The sequence below is a fragment of the Triticum urartu genome, chromosome 6, assembly GCF_003073215.2.
Source record: "Triticum urartu cultivar G1812 chromosome 6, Tu2.1, whole genome shotgun sequence".
Taxonomy (NCBI): Eukaryota; Viridiplantae; Streptophyta; class Magnoliopsida; order Poales; family Poaceae; genus Triticum; species Triticum urartu.
In genome coordinates, this window is record NC_053027.1 from 274658108 (window position 1) to 274671902 (window position 13795).

Below are 13795 nucleotides of genomic sequence, written 5' to 3' on the forward strand. Positions count from 1 at the left end.
AGCATAATTCAACTCATGAGGCTTAAGCTGTCGTGAGGCATAGGAAACAACTCTTCCTTCCTGCATAAGCACTGCTCCAAGTCCTCGACGTGAAGCGTCGCAATACACCTCATAATCCTTGGTCTGATCTGGAAAAATTAACACAAGTGATGTAACCAACCGTTTCTTCAACTCCTGGAAATTGGCCTCACGTTCCTCAGTCCATATGAACTTGGTATCCTTTTTCAACAACTCCGTCATAGGCTTCGCAATCTTTGAGAAATTCTCAATGAATCTCTGGTAGTATCCTGCGAGTCCAAGAAAACTCCGGATCTCTCCAACTGTTGTTGGGGCTTCCCAATTGGTCACGGTATCAACTTCAGTGGGATCTACTGCTATACCTTCTCCCGATATAACGTGTCCGAGAAATCCAACTTCCTTCAACCAAAACTCACATTTGCTAAACTTGGCATATAATTGATGTTCCCTGAGCTTTCCAAGAACCAAACGCAAATGCTCCTTATGCTCCTCTTCGTTCTTTGAGTAAACCAGGATATCATCAATGAACACTACAACAAACTTATCCATAAACTCCATAAACACCTTGTTCATCATGTTCATGAAATATGCAGGTGCGTTAGTCAGACAAAATGACATAACGGTATACTCGTACAGCCCATACCTAGTGGTAAAAGCCGTCTTAGGTATATCCTGTTCTCGAATCTTCAACTGGTGGTATCCTGATCGCAGATCGATCTTGGAAAATACCTTAGCTCCTTGCAATCGATCAAATAGATCATTGATCACCGGTAGTGGGTACTTGTTCTTGATGGTTACTTCATTCAATCCTCAATAATCAACAACCATCCTTAACGATCCATCCTTCTTTTCCACTAGAAGTACTGGCGATCCCCAAGGCGAAGAACTTGGGCAAATATATCCCTTATCCAATAACTCATTAATCTGCTTCTTAATCTCCACCAAATCCTTTGCGGGCGTCCTATATGGTCTCTTTGGTATTGGCCCTGTGCCTGGCAAAAGCTCAATCAAAAACTCAATATCTCTATTCGGTGGCATGCCTGGAAATTCCTCTGGAAATACATCTGGGAAATCCTTCACCACTGGTACTTCCTCCTGCACAACTCCTGTTAAGCAATTTACTTGAGTCCTCTTTGGCACATGCCGGGATACATACTTGATCCTTCTTCCTTCTGGGGTGGTAAGCATAATTGACTTACTGGCACATTCAATATTTCCTTCATACTTTGATAACCAATCCATGCCTAATATCACATCCAATCCTTAAGATTCCAACACTATTAGGTCTGAGGGAAATACGTAGTTACCAATCCTTAATGGTAACCGATCACACCATGGACTAGCCATATACTCTGCTCCAGGCGAGGTTACTAACATGGGTGACCTAAGGGCTTGGGTTGGCAGTTTATACTTATCCACAAATCCCCTTGATATGTATGAATGCGATGCACCAGTATCAAAAAGAACAAGTGAAGTAAATGACTTAACCAAAAACTTACCGATTACTGCATCCGGCTGCTCTTCAACCTCCTCCACGTTAATGTGGTTCACCTGTCCCCTGTTGAAAGGGTTCATCTTTTTCCCAGAGCTTCCATTGCCATTTCCATTATGTGATTCAGGACTTTCATTGGCATAATGTCCGGTCTTCTGGCACTTAAAGCAAGTGACTTGGCTCAAGTCTTTCTTGGCTGGGGTTGATGGGTTGGTGCGGTTATGGCCGTTGCTTCCTCCATTCCCATTACCATTCTTGGGGCCATTGTGATTGTGCGAGCTACCTCCTCCATGGGTATGCTGAAAATCTCCTCCTGATCTAGGGGTAAAACGTGGCTTCTGCTGAGCTCCTGAATTGTACTTCCCTTGTCCATACTTCCGCTTGCGATTCTCAATATGCTGCTGCTTCCCTTCAATCATGAGAGCACGATCTACCAACTCTTGGTAGTTGTTGAAGGTTGCTACCATCAACTGCATGCTCAACTCATCATTCAATCCTTCCAGAAACTTCTCCTGCTTAGCTGCATCCGTAGCAATGTCATCTGGGGCATAACGTGCTAACTTACTAAAGTCCTCCACATACTGGCCAACTGTCCACCCTCCTTGGCACAAGTTGCGAAACTCTCGCTTCTTCATGGACATAGCTCCTGCTGAAACATGGGCAGTACGAAAAGCCTGCTGAAACTGGTCCCACGTGACAGTGTCGATAGGGAAAGTGGCTGTGAAATTCTCCCACCATGATGCTGCGGGTCCTTCCAGCTGATGTGCGGCAAACTTCACCTTTTCCGCATCTATGCACCCTGCCGTGGTCAACTATCTTGCTGTCTTGCGGAGCCAATCATCTGCTACTATCGGCTCGGTGCTACTGGAAAATACTAGCGGATTCAGCCTAAGAAAACGGGCTAAGTGATCAGCAGGTGGTGGTGGTGGTGGGTTGTTGTTGTTGTTGTTCCCCTGATTCTGATTCTGGACTAGCAACTGCATCAACGTGTTCTGCTGCTGGATCAACTGGGTGAGCTCCGGTGGGAAGGTAAATCCGGGGTCACGTCTCGGAAGCATCTGAGGGTTTAGAAAAGATGAGATTTAAGAATAGAGGGGTCTAAAGAGAAAACACTACCCATATGCACATGAGGCAAAAGCAAACAATTCACTTCATTCAATCAATCAAACAAGGGCATACAATCGATCTAACTATCGCAAAAGTGCTCGAACTACTATATTTACATGGTGGACTACTACTACTGATGGGGTGGTCTACTAGAAATATTCTTCGGTTGCAGACTCCATGATATCTGCTCCAGCTTGATCAACATAGTCATCATCGCTATCATCTGGATCTGAGTCGGTGTCGTCGATGATGATGTAGTCTTTCGGGCGAATCTCCTTGGGTTCTTCGTCTTCTTCTACTGGTGTAGGGCCTCCCATTAATATTCCAATCTTCTTGATCAGATCGTCATTCTTTTCCACTAATACTTCGCTTTCCTCTTCAAAATCTTCACATGTAGCCTTGAGTTCTTCCTCCAGTTCCTTGATTCTTGTCCTCGCCTTCTTTAGATCTATCATGTCGGCGCACATCTGGTTCTCCTGACGTCGAATGTGTTGGTTTTAACTCCTGGGTAAAAGCTGCAACTGATCTATCCTTCCTGGTGCTGATCTTCTCCCAGTGCTCATCTCGGCGCCCACAAATCTGGTAGATGGTATCCTTGAGATCATTGCGGTAAACTTCTCCAATACGTCCCATGGCGATGTGAGCTGCCATGCTCTTTCCTAGACTCCAAGTTGGTGCATCAAAATAAAACTCTATGGGCTCAGTGACTGGCATGAACGTCCTTCCTGGAACTTGAACTTGAATCATCCAGCGCTCTTCTTCAGGTAGAGTGGCGTTGTAGGTTCCGGTGAAGCTTGGTACTGCTATGTTCAGGTATCTAGTGACTTCCTTCAAGTGACGTCCAAAGGGTGTATCTTCATCCGGTTGCGTGAACTTGTTCCTTGCATTCTCCATCCTAAATGAGTAGAAAAGATGAGAGGTCAGAATGAGAAGAGTGAGTAGTGATCTAGGGCTTTAGCTTAGTGGTCGTATCCTACAGTCAGCATGTGCTCTGATACCATCTTGTAGCGACCAGACCTCAAACGGTCCAATCTCTATGCTCCGGTGTCATCCCTGGAACAGTAATGCTGACACCACACAGTACTTGAAGGATTTATAACAGAGTAGCAATCACACACCTATTACATCGAGTGTCTCAAAAGAGAACTTATTACAATAAATATGGCTTAAGGCCATCTAATAACGATAACAATGGAAGGCTTGGAAGATAAATGAGTCCATCAACTCCAACGGCATCACTGAGTATAGAACCACGACCTAAAGGCACCTTAATCGTTGTCTGAAAAGTCTGCAACATTAACGTTGCAGCCCGAAACGGGTCAGCACATGGAATATGCTGGCAATGTAACACATAGAGAGTAATGGAATGAAATAAGTTATTCTATATGCAAATATGGCTGGTGGAAAGCTCTATGGTTACAGTTTTGCGTAAAGCCAATTTTTCCCTACTGCAAAGGAATAAATTTTATTTAACTATCATGGTAGTTGTTAAACATTGAGAATGGTTGACAGCATTCTCAATCCCAATTAAGCATCATCATTAAACAAAACCCAACAATTAACTTTAGAGTAACATGATGAGATTCACATGATAATCCAGGTACTAGATACTCAAGATGTCCATAACCGGGGACACGGCTAACCATGATTAGTTTATACACTGTGCAGAGGTTTGCGCACTTTTCCCCACAAGACCCGATCTCCTCCGTTGGATTTCTTGCACTACATGGTGTTTGAGAAACGGATGACCGAGACATAGTCTTTCAGAAGCGCTAGCACCTTATGAACGGGTAGACTGTACCAACCTACATCCCCTACATCTGCTAGTCTACCACTGTAAGAGTTCGCACGACTTAGTCAACTATGCTAGAGCCCATAGTAGCTTGTGGATGCACACGGAAGTTTCTAGCATGAATAATCTCATGATCCCTTTGAGTCTGGGTGGCGGTCCAAAAGAAAACAGGCAATCGCTGGAATACCCAGGTGCCTCAATCCACCCAGATGTGTGTTTAGGTTGCCACCTTAAATAAACCATTAATTAACAATCTCACAGCTGTCATGGATACACTCACCCAATCCACATCTACTAGCATAGCATGGCATAATAAGCAAACGTAAGAGTAACTCCCTAAGGTTTGATAATAAACAGGTAATAGGTTCTACCTCAACTACTTCCCAAACCCACAATTTAATTAGATCCTAATCATGCAATGTGTGAGGATTGATCTAATGCAATAAAACTGGGTAGTAGGAGGTATGATCAAAGTGTTACTTGCCTTGCTGATGATCCGCAAAACCTAGCGATTCGAAGTAGCAAGCGGCGCACTCTGGGTACTCTATCACAAACATACAAGCATACAATAAGTACTCAACTAATGCACAGGTAAAACACGAATAGAAGATCTAACCAGAAAGTTCAACTTAAGAACTCCGGTTGGCAAAAAGAATCAAAACAAACGAAGCAACGAAAGACAAACGGCAAAAGAAACAAGCTTCATTTACTATTCTGGATCTAGGGAAATTTTTACTGTGGCAAAAACTTGTTTGAGTTGGTTAAATGGAAATAGGGTTTCGAGACGAAACTCCAGGCTCTTGAATCGCCTGATTCCGATAAACGAGCGAAAAGATAAACTAAAACGAACATCGGATCAGAGATCACGATCAGAAGAACCGCGGATTTAATCCGAGAAAAAGAAAAACGATGAACAAGTTAACGAACAAATGTTCGTTAACAGAAACTAAACGAAAAACGCGTTCGTTAAAACGAACGGACGAGCGGGCGCTCGCTAAATAAATAAACCAGAGAAAAACCGATCTATTGAAAAAAAACAAAAACTAGGGTTTTCAAAAAAACGAAACGGCTTTTTCTCAAAAACCGGCCGGCGGCACACCTCGGCGGCGGCTCTCCGGCGGGGCTCCGGCAGGGCGGCGGGTGGCGCGAGGCGGCGGGGCGGCGGCTTCGGGCGGCGGCGGCTCTAGGCGTCGGGGCGGCTTGCGGCGGCGCGGGCAGCGGCAGGCGGCGCGGGGCGGCGTGGGGTGGCGGCGGCAGTGGCTTGGGGCTCCAGGGGGCCCCCTGGATGGTATTTAAGGAGGAGGGGTCGGCTGGCTTGGGGAGGGGGTCGGCGGCGGCGGCGGCTCCGGCTCGGTCTCCTCCCGAGTCCGGCAGCAGCACGGGCGAGGAGGGGGCGGCTTGGGCCGGCCTGGCTCGGCTGGGCCCTTGGCCGAGTCGAGCGCGGGTTTGTTTTAACAATTTCACCGCGCCTAAAAGGAACTAGAAAAAATAAATAAAAATCTAAAAATGCCAAAACAAATTTTCTCCGTCTAAATAAAATATTTAGAACAGGATGAACATTTTTTTTGGCTCTAAATGCAATTTTTGAAAACGTGCAATTTTCCCTAAATTCAAATAAAATAGCAAATAAAACCAAAATAAAATATTATTTGATTTTTTATTAAATCCTCAATATTTCTTTATTTTTGGGAAAGTCATTTTATTCCCTCTCTCATATTTTGATAATAGAAATAATTGAAGATAAAATAAATAAAATCAAATGATCCTATTTTCAAAATTTGAGAAAACTCAAATATGAAAATAACGAAATCCCCAACTCTCTCCGAGGGTCCTTGAGTTGCGTAGAATTTCTAGGATCCACCAAAAGCAATAAAATATGCTTATGCAATTGATGATCTAGTGTATAACATTCCAAATTGAAAATTTGGGATGTTACAAGGCTGAACACGACAAACATCTCCTGGAGCATGTCCAGGCCGCTATCCCTGTCCAGGAGTGCACAACCCCAGCATCGGCTCCTTCCACGGCTAACAATGTATATTCAACACTCAACCTTAATCGAGCATACAAAATAGATGTCTGCCAAAATATATAGATGTACTACATGTAAACTTGCAACGCTGGAAGCAGAGGAAAAGCATGGCACGCTCATGCTCAAAACGTGATCCCGTGAACAAATTCTATAAGTAATACACCGAGTTAGAAGCTGGTGCCAAATCTAATCTCACGTACGTAGTTCTAGTCCTTCTAGCAATCAGTGGCAGTGGAAATTTACAAAAAGAAGATTCAGATTTGTTTAAAAACAGAGGGGGTGGCTGGTGCCTGTCGATCGGTAGATGGATGGGAGATGGTTGGATCGATGCAGTCATGCATACTTGGCGGAGGTGGAGTCCGACGGTGACACGGTCTACTACAGCGATGGAGGCAGTGCCGGACTGCCAGAGGTGGAGCACTGGATGAAGGAAATATGCCCTAGAGGCAATAATAAAGTTGTTATTTATATTTCCTTATATCATGATAAATGTTTACTATTCAAGCTAGAATTGTATTAACCGGAAACTTAGTACATGTGTGAAGACATAGATAAACAGAGCGTCACTAGTTTGCCTCTACTTGACTAGCTCATTGAATCAATGATGGTTATGTTTCCTAACCATAGACATGAGTTGTCATTTGATTAATGGTATCACATCATTAGAGAATGATGTGATTGACTTGACCCATCTGTTAGCTTAGCACGATGATCGTTTAGTTTGTTGCTATTGCTTTCTCCATAACTATACATGTTCATATGACTATGAGATCATGCAACTCCCGAATATCGAAGGAACACTTTGTGTGCTAGCAAATGTCACAATGTAACTGGGTGATTATAAAGGTGCTCTATAGGTGTCTCTGATGGGGTTTGTTGAGTTGGCATGGATCAAGATTAGGATTTGTCACTCCGATTGTCGGAGAGGTATCTCTAGCCCTCTCGGTAATGTACATCACAATAAGCCTTGCAAGCAATGTAGCTAATGAGTTAGTTATGGTATGTAGCATTATGGAACAAGTAAAGAGACTTGCCGGTAACGAGATTGAACTAGGTATTGAGATACCGACGATCGAATCTCGGGCAAGTAACATACCGATGACAAAGGGAACAACGTATATCGTTATGCGGTTTGACCGATAAAGATCTTCGTAGAATATGTAGAACCAATATGAGCATCTAGGTTCCGCTATTGGTTATTGACCGGAGACATGTCTCAGGCATGTCTACATAGTTCTCGAACCCGTAGGGTCCACACGCTTAACGTCCGGTATTACGAGTTTATGTGTTTTGATGTACCGAAGGTAGTTCGGAGTCCCGGATTTGATCACGGACATGACGAGGAGTCTCGAAATGGTCGAAACATAAAGATCGAGATATTGGAAGCCTATGTTTGGACATCAGAATGGTTCCGGGTGAAAACGGGAGTATATCGGAGCACCGGGAGATTACTAGAACCCCCCGGGAGGTATATGGGCCTTATTGGGCCTTAGTGAGAGAGAGGGGAAAGGAGCAAAGGAGGGGCCCCCCAAGCTCAATCCGAATTGGGAGGGGGGCCGGCCCCTCTTTTCCTTCCTCCTCCCTCCTCCTTCCTTCTCTCCTAAATCCAATAAGGCAAGGGGGGATCCTACTCCCGGTGGGAGTAGGACTCCCCTTGGGGCGCGCCTAGGAGGCCGGCCCCCTTCCCCTCCTCCACTCCTTTATATACGGGGGAGGGGGGCACTGTCGATGTCAAAACTGGCGGATCTCGGGTAGGGGGTCCCGAACTGTGCATCTGAGGTTGATGGTAACAGGAGACAGGAAACACAATGTTTACCCTGGTTCGGGCCCTCCCGATGGAGGTAAAACCCTACGTCCTACTAGATTAATATTGATGAGTATGGGGGTTACAAGAGTTGATTTACCACGAGATCGTAATGGCTAAAACCCTAGAAGTCTAGCCTATCTGATTATGATTGTCTCTATGGACTAAGCCCTCCGGTTTATATAGACACCGGAGGGGACTAGGGTTATACAAAGTCGGTTATAGAGAAAGGAATCTTCATATCCAAACGCCAAGCTTGCCATCCATGCCAAGGAGAGTCCCATCCGGACACGGGTGAGAGTCTTCGGTCTTGTATCTTCATAGCCCATCAGTCCGGCCCATGTCCAACAGGCCGGATGCCCGAGGACACCTTAGTCCAGGACTCCCTCCGTAGCCCCTGAACCAGGCTGCAATGACGAGGTGTCCGGCACGCAGATTGTCTTTGGCATTGCAAGGCGGGTTCCTCCTCCGATCACTTCAAAACACCTGACTTAAAGAGTTGTATTCGGCCTTCCATTTAATGTCGCACCCATCGGCTTCTGTGCCTCCACACCATATGCTCCACGCGTCGAGCGAATACGAGAGGTCGGGGCATTTTTGCAGAACCCCCTCCGGCCACATAAGAAAGGCCTCTATTAAAGGGGAGTGGATCCCAGATCCATTCCATACCCCGCGGAAAAATCCTCAGAGCTTGCTAGGAGGAACCACTCCAACATGGCTAGCGCCCCCAGCTCTTCCTCCCGTCTCCATAGCTCCGAGAAAGGTGATTGGGAGAGATGTTCCATATCTCACGGTCAGCTGACGAAGCTGCAAACACAGGGCTTTCTTTTCAAAAATACATCTCCTGATCGCCACATCAAATCGTGATGCCATTCGCCACATTCTATCAGGAAAAGTGTCTGCAGGACTATGTCCGGGGATCCTGCCGCTCGTGCCTCCACTAGTCAGGTTCCAGCCCCTGCCCTAAGGACGGGGGCTGACACGGGAGTGGCGCCGAATGAAGGAAATATGCCCTAGAGGCAATAATAAAGTTATTATTTATTTCCTTATTTCATGATAAATGTTTATTATTCATGCTAGAATTGTATTAATCGGAAACATAATACATGTGTGAATACATAGACAAACATAGTGTCACTAGTATGCCTCTACTTGACTAGCTCATTAATCAAAGATGGTTAAGTTTCCTAACCATAGACATGAGTTGTCATTTGATTAACGGGATCACATCATTAGGAGAATGATGTGATTGACTTGACCCATTCTGTTAGTTTAGCACTTGATCGCTTAGTATGTTGCTATTGCTTTCTTCATGACTTATACATGTTCTTATGACTATGAGATTATGCAACTCCCGTTTACCGGAGGAACACTTTGTGTGCTACCAAATGTCACAACATAACTGGGTGATTATAAAGGTGCTCTACAGGTGTCTCCGAAGGTACTTGTTGAGTTGGCGTATTTCGAGATTAGGATTTGTCACTCCGATTGTCGGAGAGGTATCTCTGGGCCCACTCGGTAATGCACATCACTATAAGCCTTGCAAGCATTGTAACTAATGAGTTAGTTGCGGGATGATGTATTACATAACAAGTAAAGAGACTTGCCGGTAATGAGATTGAACTAGGTATTGAGATACCGACGATCGAACCTCGGGCAAGTAACATACCGATGAAAAGGGAAAAACGTATGTTGTTATGCGGTTCGACCGATAAAGATCTTTGTAGAATATGTAGGAGCCAATATGGGCATCCAGGTTCCGCTATTAGTTATTGACCAGAGAGGTTTCTCGGTCATGTCTACATAGTTCTCGAACCCGTAGGGTCCGCACGCTTAACATTCGTTGACGATATAGTATTATATGAGTTATGTATGTTGGTGACCGAATGTTGTTCGGAGTCCCGAATGAGATCACGAACATGACGAGGAGCTCAAGAATGGTCCGGAGATAAAGATTCATATATTGGATGATATGGTTAGTGATAACCCACAAGTATAGGGGATCGCAACAGTTTTTGAGGGTAGAGTATTCAACCCAAATTTATTGATTCGACACAAGGGGAGCCAAAGAATATTCTCAAGTATTAGCAGTTGAGTTGTCAATTCAACCACACCTGGAAACTTAATATCTGCAGCAAAGTGTTTAGTAGCAAAGTAATATGATAGTAGTGATAACGGTAACGAAAGGTAACAGTAGTAAAAGTAATGTTTTTGGTATTTTGTAGTGATGATAGCAATAGCAACGGAAAAGTAAATAAGCGAAGAACAATATATGGAAAGCTCGTAGGCAATGGATCGGTGATGGAGAATTATGCCGGATGCGGTTCATCACATAACAGTCATAACCTAGGGTGACACAGAACTAGCTCCAGTTCGTCAATGTAATGTAGGCATGTATTCCGAATATAGTCATGCGTGCTTATGGAAAAGAACTTGCATAACATCTTTTGTCATACCCTCCCGTGGCAGCAGGGTCCTTACGGATACTAAGGGATATTAAGGCCTCCTTTTAATAGAGTACCAGAACAAAGCATTAACACATAGTGAATACATGAACTCCTCAAACTACGGTCATCACGGGTAAGTATCCCGATTATTGTCACTTCGGGGTTAACGGATCATAACACATAATAGGTGACTATAGACTTGCAAGATAGGATCAAGAACACTCATATATTGATGAAAACATAATAGTTTCAGATCTGAAATCATGGCACTCGGGCCCTAGTGACAAGCATTAAGCATAGCAAAGTCATAGCAACATCAATCTCAGAAGATAGTGGATACTAGGGATCAAACCCTAACAAAACTAACTCGATTACATGATAGATCCCATCCAACCCATCACCGTCCAGCAAGCCTATGATGGAATTACTCACGCATGGCGGTGAGTATCATGAAATTGGTGATGGAGGATGGTTGATGATGACGATGGCGACAGATTCCCCTCTCCGGAGCCCCGAACGGACTCCAGATCAGCCCTCCCGAGAGGTTTTAGGGCTTGGCGGTGGCTCCGTATCGTAAAACATGATGATTTCTTCTCTCTGTTTTTTCTCCCCGAAACACAATATATGGAGTTGGAGTCGGAGAGGCAACAGGGGGGCCACGAGGTAGGGGGCGCGCCCCCCACCCTCGTGGACAGGTGGTGGGCCCCCTGTCCTTCATCTTTTGCAGGTATTTTTTATATTTTCCAAAAAGTTGCTCCGTGAAGTTTCAGGTCATTCCGAGAACGTTTGTTTCTGCACATAAATAACACCATGGTAATTCTGCTGAAAACAGCGTCAATCCGGGTGAGTTCCATTCAAATCATGCAAGAGTCCAAAACAAGGGGAAAAGTGTTTGGAAAAGTAGATACGACAGAGACGTATCAACTCCCCCAAGCTTAAACCTTTGCTTGTCCTCAAGCAATTCAATTGCTAAACTGAAAGTGATAAAGAAAAACTTTTACAAACTCTGTTTGCTCTTGTTGTTGTAAATATGTAAAGCCAGCATTCAAGTTTTTAGCAAAGATTATAACTAACCACATTCTCAATAACGCTTAGGTCTCAAGCTTACTCATATCAATAGCATAATCAACTAGCGAGCAATAATAATAAATCTCGGATGACAACACTTTCTCAAAACAATCATAATATGATATAACAAGATGGTATCTCGCTAGCCCTTTCTGAGACCGCAAAACATAAATGCAGAGCACCTTTAAAGACCAAGGACTGACTAGACATTGTAATTCATGGTAAAAGAGATCCAGTCAAGTCATACCCAATGTAAACTAACAGTAATGAATGCAAATGACAGCGGTGCTCTCCAACTGGTGCTTTTTAATTAGAGGGGGATGACTCAACATAAAAGTAAATAGATAGGCCCTTCGCAAAGGGAAGCAGGGATTTGTAGAGGTGCCAGAGCTCGGTTTTGAAACAGAGGTGAATAATATTTTGAGCGGTATACTTTCATTGTCAACATAACAACCAAGAGATGGCGATATCTTCCATGCTACACACATTATAGGCGGTTCCCAAATAGAATGGTAAAGTTTATACTCCCCCTTCCACCAACAAGTAGCAATCCATGGATTGCTCGAAACAACGAGTGCCTCCAATTAACAAGAGTCCCAGGGGAAGTTTTGTTTGCAATTATTTTGATTTAGTTTGCATAAAGCATGGGACTGGGCATCCCGGTGACCAGCCATTTATCTCGTGAGTGAGGAGCGGAGTCCACTCCTCTAGAGAATAACCCGCCTAACATGGAAGATACAGACAGCCCTAGTTGATACATGAGCTATTCGAGTATACAAAATAGGACATTTATTTGAAGGTTTAGAGTTTGGCACATACAAATTTACATGGAACGGCAGGTAGATACCATATATAGGTAGGTATAGTGGACTCATGTGGAATAACTTTGGGGTTTAAGGGATTGGATGCACAAGCAGTATTCCCGCTTAGTACAGGTGAAGGCTAGCAAAAGACTGGGAAGCGACCAGCTATAGAGCGACAACAGTCATGAACATGCATTAAAATTAATCAACACTGAATGCAAGCATGAGTAGGATATAATCCACCATGAACATAAATATCGTGAAGGCGATGTTGATTTTGTTTCAACTACATGCGTGAACATGCTCCAAGTCAAGTTACTTAAATCATTCAGAGGAGGATACCACCCTATCATACCACATCATAACTATCTCAATAGCATGTTGGCACGCAAGGTAAACCATTATAAGCTCCTAGCTAATCAAGCATGGCATAAGAAACTATGATCTCTAGTTGTCATTGCAAACATGCTTATTCATAATAGGCTGAATCAGGAACGATGAGCTAATCATATTTACAAAAACAAAAGAGGTCGAGTTCATACCAGCTTTTCTCATCTCAGCCAGTCCATCATATATCATCATAATTGCCTTTCACTTGCACGACTGAACGATGTGAATAATAATAATATTGCACGTGCATTGGACTAAGCTAGAACCTGCAGGCATTCAATAAATAGGAGAAGACAAGGCAATATGGGCTCTTTTGTCAGATAAACAATAATGCATATAAGAGCCACTTCAACAATTTAATTATCGTCTTCTCCTATCGACCCCCAAAGAAAAGAAAAGAAATAAATCTATTTACACGGGAAAGCTCCCAACAAGCAAAAGAAGAACAGGAAATCTTTTTGGGTTTTCTTTAATTACTACTACAAGCATGGAAATTAAACTGATTAAAAACTACAACTAATTTTTTTTGGTTTTTCTTAAGGTTTATTAAACACACAAGAAGAAAGCATAAAAAAAGGAAAATAAACTAGCATGGATGATACAATGAAAAAGTATGAGCACCGCCATCTAGCAATGAGTGTGTGAGCATAAATGTAATGTCTGTGGGAAATACATACTCCCCCAAGCTTAGGCTTTTGGCCTAAGTTGATCTATGGCCACGGATGGCCTGGCGGATATCCATAATAATAGTTGGGGTCGTACTGAGATGCAGCGGCTATCGCCTGCTGAGCTGCAGCGTGGCGATGAGCGGCCTCCGCTCTCCTCTCGTACTCATCTGCCTC